Here is a 10,102-nt window from a genome sequence, read left to right on the forward strand (position 1 = left end):
GTATCTGTCCCACTAGTAATGAACGACCAAGTCAGGTGCGGGCAGTATCTGTCCCACTAGTAATGAACGACCAAGTCAGGTGCGGGCAGTATCTGTCCCACTAGTAATGAACGACCAAGTCAGATGCGGGCAGTATCTGTCCCACTAGTAATGAGTGGCCAAGTCAGGTGTGGGGAGTACCTGTCCCACTTGTAATGAGTGGCCAAGTCAGGTGCGGGCAGTATCTGTCCCACTTGTAATGAGTGGCCAAGTCAGGTGCGGGCAGTATCTGTCCCACCAGTAATGAATGACCAAGTCAGGTGCGGGCAGTATCTGTCCCTCCAGTAATGAGTGGCCAACCCAGGTGTGAGCAGTATCTGTCCCTCCAGTAATGAGTGGCCAACCCAGGTGCGAGCAGTATCTGTCCCACTAGTAATGAGTGGCCCAAGTCAGGTGCGGGCAGTATCTGTCCCACTAGTAATGAACGACCAAGTCAGGTGCGGGGCAGTATCTGTCCCACTAGTAATGAACGACCAAGTCAGGTGCGAGCAGTATCTGTCCCACTAGTAATAAGTGGCCAAGTCAGGTGTGGGCAGTATCTGTCCCACTAGTAATTAGTGGCCATGTCAGGTGCGAGCAGTATCTGTCCCACTAGTAATGAGTGGCCAAGTTAGGTGCTGTCAGTATCTGTCCCACCAGTAATGAGTGGCCAAGTCAGGTGCGGGCAGTATCTGTCCCACCAGTAATGAGTGGCCAACCCAGGTGCGAGCAGTATCTGTCCGTCCAGTAATGAGTGGCCAAGTCAGGTTGCAGGCAGTATCTGTCCCACCAGTAATTAGTGACCAAGTCAGGTGCGAGCAGTATCTGTTTCACTAGGAATGAGTGACCAAGTCAGGTACAGGCAGTATCTGTCCCACCAGTAATGATTGACCAAGTCAGGTGTGGGCAGTATCTGTCCCACTAGTAATAAGTGGCCAAGTCAGGTGCAGGCAGTATCTGTCCCACCAGTAATGAGTGACCAAGTCAGGTGCGAGCAGTATCTGTTTCACTAGTAATGAGTGGCCAAGTCAGCCGTGGGCCAGTATTTGTCTCACTAGTAATGAATGACCAAGTCAGGTGCGGGCAGTATCTGTCCCACCAGTAATGAGTGGCCAACTACTAAGCTTGTGTAAGAGTTTAATAAAGATAAAAAACACAATTTGAACAAAAAGAAAGTGATCTTGAACCAGATGAATCTCCCTACAAGACAGCTGAAAAATCAGAATTGTCAGTATGGCGTCTGATTGATAAAACTACTCAAGGCAAACATAACATATTCTGCTATCATGAAAATACCAAGGTTCGTACAATACAAGATGTATAATTAAAAATGTATATAAATTTAATTATTAATGGGTTTAATTAAACCATTTGTGTTGTTTTAGCAATGCAAATAATTGAATTACTATTTTGTGTCACACAATTTTACTAACCACATTAATAAATGTAATACCAAGGACAGAAGACCCATTAAAATGGTGGAAAGAGAACAACCATTACTATTCCTATTATTCCTGAATTATCAAACAACATTTACCTATAGTTGCTACATTTGTTTGTATTTTTATAAGATAATGAGTGAATTTGTATGGAATTTTATTTATTTTACATTACTATACACATAAAAACAAATGTGAATATTATTTTGAAACCTTTAATGTCATTTAAATGACGAAAGTCACTGGGAAGATATAGCATGTCAGCAGCTGTTACCCTCTTCCCCCTATAACACTCTCACAATCCATCTACATATTAGGATTTTTCACATTTGAATCCATCAGTAAGTATAGCATTTATTAGATCTTTACAATAAAACTTACTGTATGATAAAAATAAGTAGTAGAGTAAACCAAACATCTTCAAAACTGAAATGAATTAATCTGTATTTAATTATGGAGTACTTTTAATTTAATCATTCATTTCACTAAATAGACACGTATGCATTGAATACAATATAAAGTGCAAGTTTAGAATCATTTTAACAACGTTACAACCCTTTCTACTAAAACATGTTTCCAATGCCATCAATGCTCTATATGTGATCAATGCTACCAAAATGCACTATACAATTTCCCTCTCTACTTGTAGTGACACCCAATTTGGGTGCATTCCATCATATTAATTCAATATGCCTGTTCTTCTGTCTTCTTTCTTCTCCCTAATTTTTCAAAGAGACCGTCACATCTGTTGATTACAATGAAATTCAATTTGTAAAAAGCTAATTACTTCTGGTCCCTGCCTTAACCCTGGAACTAGCAGTAATTTTTTCTTAATATTGCATGCCATTTTTGAGTGCTTTTACCCGTACTTTAAATATTTGAAAAAATAGATTTTCACTATAAACTTATATATGTAATACATTATTTTTTCAAGAGAAAGTGGAGACAATTATGGCATAAAACATTAAAAAAAAAGAAGATTAACACATTTTTTAAGTGGTGGGACTGCACCTGGTAAAGTGTGATGAATAATAAAAATTGGATTCTGTGATAGTCCAATTATTCTTCATTCTTGATAGTTTTCAGAAAATATACAATGGAGTCCAGATTACCATGGAACTATTTACCATACTGTTTAATTTGATCTAAATTCAAATTCATGGTAAATCTAATAAAACAGAAAAATTACATACACTAATAATCATTAGAGCATTTACTCATCTAAGGTTTCGTAGATAATGTCTATCATCTTATCATTTGGGCAGACAATGGATATATTTCGTTATGGCTCTGTAGGACGTACAAAACATGAGCAGATGGATGGAGCTTGACAAAGGACACCCCCTCCCTCTACCAAGGAATATAGGTCATCTAAAATACTTCCTAGTCAACCATAATAAGCACAGAGTGTGTGCCTGCTATTCCGAAGGCTTTTTGTGAACTAAAAAACTTTCCAAGAGAAACAATGTATAATTTCGTATATACTTGTGTTTTGGTCAAAGTCCATCATTGGAATATATCTAACTACGGTGTGGGAATGGTTAATATTGCTATGCACATTCTTGAACTTCATATGTTGAATGAAAAATACTTTCACAATGTGTGTTTCCAGTCCACCCGTGTACTAAGTGCATGTACTCGTATTCTTGACACAATTCGGCCAGCACCTCTAAAATGGTGTTTTTGTAAAACATATTTTGTTCAAGATTGAATTTAATACTGTCTAGACTCTTATGTGCCTGGCGTTATTATTATTATTCAAACTTTGAACCACACCCAGCAGGGATCACTTTCTGGCTGGTTTATACCTACCAGTTGAACCCACTACTGGGCACAGCAAAAACCGATGTGCCACTTCAATCTGGGCAACCTTATGGATGTCCAGTAGCGGCACATCACTAACCGCAAATGTTGAGATTCTGGGATTCATGGGCAATTCGATAGGTCTAGCCTGCTGTGGAGGATGGCTGTTGGAATTGGTGGGGTTTGTTCCCTTACCTCAGAGGCTCTTGTTAACCTCAACAAGGGTGTGCCACCCCCTGCCTACTTTGACTGGAGAGATGTAGTGCCCTAATTCTTCCTCATGGATCTCGATAGGAGGCGGCCCCTACTCCCTAACCTTACCCATCCTGAATATCCTATCACTCCGGAAGCAGCGCAAAGGTCCTTACAGGACTAAGTGCAATTTATAAGCTTCTTGTCCTAAAGAGAAAAAAAAAAAACTTTGAACCATCACACAAGTTTAGTGAGGTGAGGTTTTCGGAATACAAGAACACTTGGAAAAGCATATTTGATTCCTGTCTTGATTTCTGATAAAACAATATAAATTTCACTTAAGTGGGTAATAAATATTAAAATCATATCAACTTGTAAAATATTTTAATTCTCTTTAAAATGTATCAATCTATAATAACAATTATTATAGCATTTTCATAATTCTTTCATTAAAATTTCATATTTAAGAATAAAATAATCTCAACACAATAACATTGTTACTATGAAATATTTAATACCACCATTACCTTGAGATCAATTCTTGAATGCTAAGTGTGTTTAGCAACAAGACGGATAAGTAACTATATTAGCAAGAAGTAGTTACAATCTAGTTACTAACTTTTTATTTCTTATTTCAGGAACACATCTTAATACTTAAATTTTAAAATTTAGTAACACTAATAATATAAATCTGTAACAAATAATAATGAATTTATTATAAAAGCTATACTGTATATAATTTTACTCTTCAAATCTTGTCAAGAAAGATTCCGAACAACAGCGAAACTAACCTCTTATTAAACATTTCAATAAAAACAAAGTGACTAGGATTGTTTTCATATTGAAAGAGATGAGTTTTAAACCTACAAGGATGGAGTATCTTATATACAAGTGAGCAAATGGCTTATAAAGACACCACTTACAAAATAACACCTTTAAAGTAAGAAAGGCATTACAATAATACAGGTAATGATGGCCTATAACCTAAAATAACAAAATACATTTCCTTACTAAAATAAAACTAAATGCAAATAAAATTTATTTTAATAACAGTCTTTTGGAATAGTATTATATCGGAAATTGTCGATTTAAATCAAACAGATATCAGATTACTACACAGATACACGATTTGAAAGATAGTTTGCAAAAGAAAGAGAAAATCAGTTTTAACTGGTGATCTATTATTAACTGGAATGCTACAATATATCATGTATACGGCATTTCATAGTAAGTGACACATAATCAAAGAGCTAAAAAATAATGGCAAACTATTCAATCTGTAAGTACAAAATTAATTTGTACATAAAAGAACATTGTACCTGTCAGTAAACTGGATAACAATTGATTGAGAAAATAATATTTGAGTGAGTTAATCTAAAACTCAAGTACACCAGCATTTTATGATACAAAGACTAAAACTATAGTATACAACTTATTCTAAACCAACCAAGCTGACTTGTACATTATTGCACAAAATTATACAACTATACTAATTTTACCAACACCCATATCAAACAATGAAGAATTACACAACCCATTGAAATACTAATTAAAACAGACTCGAGTGTGTTTAGCCAGCACTTGCTATTATGACATTTGCTACACAAAACTAACATTATGAATTTATTCAATAGCATTACAAAACGATGGTAATGAAGTTTATGAAAAAGTACACAGCCATGCCAAGAGCAGAAGTATTGTGATAATTTCAATATTAGTTTGGTCCAACAATCAATTGGAATATATTATTAGCTATTCATCAAAATAAAACAAACAAATTTAACATTAAACAATGTAATCTATCAAAAGCAACTTCAAAATTAAAAAAGTAAAACATAATTTAATCATATGTTGAAATGACTGAACTGATTACAATAGTAGGATCGACTATTAAAAAATGAGACATAAAAATTAAATTTATAATTTTTCTTAAAAAACTTAAATATCTTTCTCGCACTAATTAAAACATTGTATTAAAATTACAATAAATAATTTATGTAATCATTATCACAAAACACTGTGTTGAACTATTGTACTTTCCCATGGTTGGTAATCTCATAAATAAAAAAATCCTCTCTTTAAATTAGTTATACATAACTAATACATGTTTTACTTTTTCCCATATATTTGAGTGTAACAAACAAATATTAATCAACTATGGCATTATTTTTTGCCATGTTATAAACACTATTTTTATTATTCAAGAAAACGTGAACAAAAATTCTAATCAATCAGATTTTAAAAAATAAAGTTTTTACTGTAATAAAACATATTACAAAAAGCTGGTAAAACATAATGATTTTCATCTCAATTATTTCTTTGTTATAATTTTAATTTCATTATATTTGTCTCTATCTTTGGCACTTGAGATAACAATATTTAATAGCTGTCAATTCTGATAAGTTGAATATCATTGCCTACACTAACAGCCTTGTACACTCCACCGTCTGTGATGGGTTGGGGTTTACTGCCTTGACCCATCACTCTGAGGATACGCGTAACCGGTTCAGCTTTCATAGGAGCTACCGATACTGTTTGCACGCAAGGAGCTGTAGTCATGGTTACTATTCTGCTGCTCTGTAATACTTTGAATGAGTCGGAAAAAAAAAACAAGTCGCTTCTTCGCCGCAGGTTTTGACACCGCAGTTCTTTCGGCTGACCGAGACGTGTCGAGAGAATATGAGTGATCGGTTCCCGGCACAGGGTTGCTGTTGGCCTCGTCTTGTCTCCATGACACCCCATTGCTGTCCTCTGAAAATCATCGTTCTTAGTGGATTTCATTTTAGTACTTAAAATTTGAAATATTTTGATAAAGCTTATTTAAAAAACCCTCAGGCATGGCTAGCTAACGGATATACATAGTGAAAAAACTTCCACAAACTGATTTTTTTATAGCATTTCAGAGAGTGTGCAAGTGTGCCACAGTGTGTGTTACATTGCATTTTTAATGAAAAGAACAAAACATTGTTTTTTTTTTTACAAATATCAGAGTAAGCTTGAACAGACTGGTTTACTGGAGGCAAAAAACACAAAAAATATAGAATACACTAAAATTTGTAATATTTAATTACCTATTATACTAAACAGAGGTATCATATTACAGGTACTGTTTTACTGAATATCAAAAAGTTTTGAAGAAAATAAAATGTTACAGTATTCAGAACTGTGATTACTTATGGTCAAGGTGGCAGCAAACAAATGAAAACAAAAAGAACTATTTTAAATGTTGGAAAAATAGAATTGGATATATAGAATATAGAATTGCAACATGCCCTAACCAAAAAACTTTTACATTTTTGAGTATTTCCACACAAAGGTTTTATACAATGTGGAAAGAAACAGTGGTGGGAGGGGTTCTAAATATGAGAATAACCAATTGTTACAGTATTCTCCACTGAACTCTTGATCTTTAAATTATTCCTAATCTGACCTTAAAGCTTATTCCTTAATCTGATAGCTAAAGAATGTTTATTAATATAATTGATAGATGTTAAAACTTTCTGACTCACCTGAAAGATCAGAGCTAATGCCGTCAGACAATTCTGCCTTTACAAGGTCACTGAGGACTGAGTTTTCACCACCCAAATTGTCTGAAAACAGAATTTTAAATACATAAATATCAAGATCTGTCTCACTTCTTAATTATTATTGTTTTACTACACTTACTCAGTAAGTTCCCGAGTGCTCCCTGTCATCTTTATCAACCACGTTAGCCAATTATATTGGTATTGTTGGCAAAGAACCAGTCTGGTCTAAATATAATAAATCCAATTTAAAAATAGCTTGTTAAAGCTGAAAAGAAACAAACCTAATATAAGAAACATACTGTATGAACCTGTAAGTAAAGTTTTCTTGGAAATTGTTTGGTGAAAAGAACATAACTAATTACCATTTTCACTCCCAGTCCAAACTGCACCAAGTGATAGTGTATAATTAATTGATCTCTTTTGAAACATTGTCAAAATAAGACAAGTTCTACAGAACACAGAAAGAATTGAGCTTGGGATGCTCGATAGAGTGACATAAAGAACAAACAAATCCTGTTCCATACGATATAATAGTGTTCTAGTGTTTTGGAGATATGGTTTATCAATCTAGTGAGGTCTGTTTAACAGTAAGCTCTAATCATCTATTAGTCAATCACTTTGTCTCATCAGCCCATGGAATTTTTATAACAACTCTGATAAAGAAAAACAATTAAGCAACTGTTTATTTTTCATTTTTCGTTCATTTCCTGCACAGATCGTCAGTGATCACTGAAGATCACCCACCCCTCGTCATCCACTTATCCATCTACTACCATTCCACCAATTATAATATTTTGTCTGTATATTTTACAAATCTGCCAGTGAAATATCAACCTGTGATCTGTCGAAGCCGAATCCTGAATGGTCAACAATGATTTGGATTTAACAACAGAATTTGCGGAGATCCACTATAGCATTACCGGCTCATCAGCAGTACACAAAATACCGATTGTGTGTAAACGTGATTTTGTTGTACTTTGTACATGAAAAAACCGTAGATAGGTAAACATATAATTGACAAATTAATCGTAATTTTGAAAATAATATTTTGCTTACAGTTCTGTTATATACATCGTTGTGAAACTACTGTGAATATTCATAAATGGCAGTTGAATCGGCAGTACAAAAATTACTATTCACTAAGTTTTATTCATACTTTTTGTTTGAAAAACTGCAAATAGATGACCTAATTATTAAAAAATGGTTGTAGTGTGAAAATAATATTATATTTGCAGTTAGCATTTTCTATTTTTATTCATGCATCACCATGTGTCTGCTGCGTCTATTCGCGGAGGAGCACTGATTAGCATTATGCCAATTATTGATCGCTAAATGTGTTTTTAATAAATATTTTTCGAATGAAGTGTGTATTTTCTATATTTGTGTTCGTGCAATGCTGCTCGACAAGAAGCAATCAAGCAATCGCTTATTTTTTTAAATAATTATAATTGCACAGTTTTTATTGCAAACATATTTCACCTATAAAATATGTTATGTTAACATTTTAAGTTTTATATACCTTTTGTAGGTAATATAAATATATGTTCATATTTTTTTCAGATCGAAGACATAACTGGAAGCCCATATTATAATCAATCAAATTACCATATTGAAGTAGAACTTAATTCTTAAATCATAGTTATTTCTCTGACCTTCTATAAGTCTCTTTTTTACAATTGGGAGGTATTGTTGGATTACTTTTTATGTTATCGGACAGTCTTCAAAAGATTTAAGAATGGCAGAAATTGGATTGGTGATGATTTCTTTTACATTATATTTAAGTTAAAAAAAATTAGGACTCGAGAATTGGATTTTAAAATTTTGATTTCGCCATCAATAATTTAAACTGTTGATGGGATTCTTAATCAATGAGGGCATTTTAAGTAATCGTAAACAGATGTAAACATGACTGAATGTTGCCGTAACGGCGTCTGCGATTTGCCACCAGATGTAGATACATAGTGTGCAAGCGAAGGCATTGATCCGTAGCACCAGAATTTCAAAATAATACTTACTGTACTAAATAAAAACATGTTGTGATTATATTTTCTAAGTCTATTGCAAACCTCACCAATTGTAACTTACTCAATATTTAAACAAAGAAACTATTGAAACGTTTTTAATAAACATTCTATTAATATTACAGATAAAAATAACCCATCCTCTTTATAATTTAAAGTCTAACTTTAGAATAATTCATATAACATAATTTAACAATGGAATAACTAAAAACATAAAAATAAAAAAACAATATTATCCTCATTTACCCAAATGTTGTAGTGGAGGGGCCAGCATATCTGAATACAGGTTTCTTCCACCGCCACCTAGGTCCAGTCGAGAGATGACACCCAGTGAAACTAGAATGTTAGCGATGTCATAGAGTCGCCGCAGCCTCGTCTTGTTCTGTGAGCAATCGTCTCCAACCAGTACCTGTTGCGGCGAGCTCCAAGTTGATAAGTCCATCCTGCAACATCATTAGCTTAATACACAATTCTAATCAAGAGATGAGACTCAGTAAAACTGAAATGATAATGATGTCTAAGAGTCACTATAGCCTCTTCTTGTTCTGTGTGCATATGTTTCCAACCAGTACCTGAAGGGTGAGCTCCAAGTTGATAAGTCCACCCAGGTACATCATTAGCTTAATACACAAATTCTAATCAAGAGATGAAACTCAGTGAAACAAGAATGTTAGCAATGTCTAGGGATTTTTACTGAATTAGCATCAGATTGAATGGTTTTGAATACAATTTTTTACTTCTACCCCGCTTATATACACAGGGTGAGGCATTACCCACCTGTCCATGAACTATAGTTGACTGAACCGAAAAAAAAAACCTACCTTTATCATTTTAACAAAACCCCCCATATAACAATCCCTAAGAATTCAGGTAAATAATTTTAAACACCCCAAAAATACTTCAAAATAGTACTTCAAGAAGGATAATTTTTAAAGATTTGAAAATGTAAAAATATATTGATTGAGCTGGCAGCTAATTTTAAAGGTTTTTCATTGATCATTTTTGAAAAAAAGTTGTAAGTTTTGCAGTTTTTTTTTTACATGTTAATCTAGTTAAAAAAACCGATTTAACAAAATTAATTTTTTTTTTCCCCAAATTCCAA

The 10,102-nt window shown here is 33.7% G+C and overlaps 1 long non-coding RNA gene across 1 annotated transcript; it reads right to left on the reverse strand.

Moving 5' to 3' along the window:
• Positions 1–5,064: 5,064 nt before the first annotated feature.
• On the reverse strand, positions 5,065–9,266 carry LOC124373398. The gene is made up of 3 exons (XR_006923428.1): positions 9,247–9,266; positions 6,962–7,042; positions 5,065–6,203 (listed from the first exon to the last, which is right to left on the reverse strand). It is a non-coding gene; the product is annotated as an uncharacterized LOC124373398 (long non-coding RNA).
• Positions 9,267–10,102: the final 836 nt, after the last annotated feature.

This window comes from Homalodisca vitripennis, unplaced genomic scaffold (genome assembly GCF_021130785.1).
Source record: "Homalodisca vitripennis isolate AUS2020 unplaced genomic scaffold, UT_GWSS_2.1 ScUCBcl_5474;HRSCAF=12204, whole genome shotgun sequence".
Lineage (NCBI taxonomy): Eukaryota > Metazoa > Arthropoda > Insecta > Hemiptera > Cicadellidae > Homalodisca > Homalodisca vitripennis.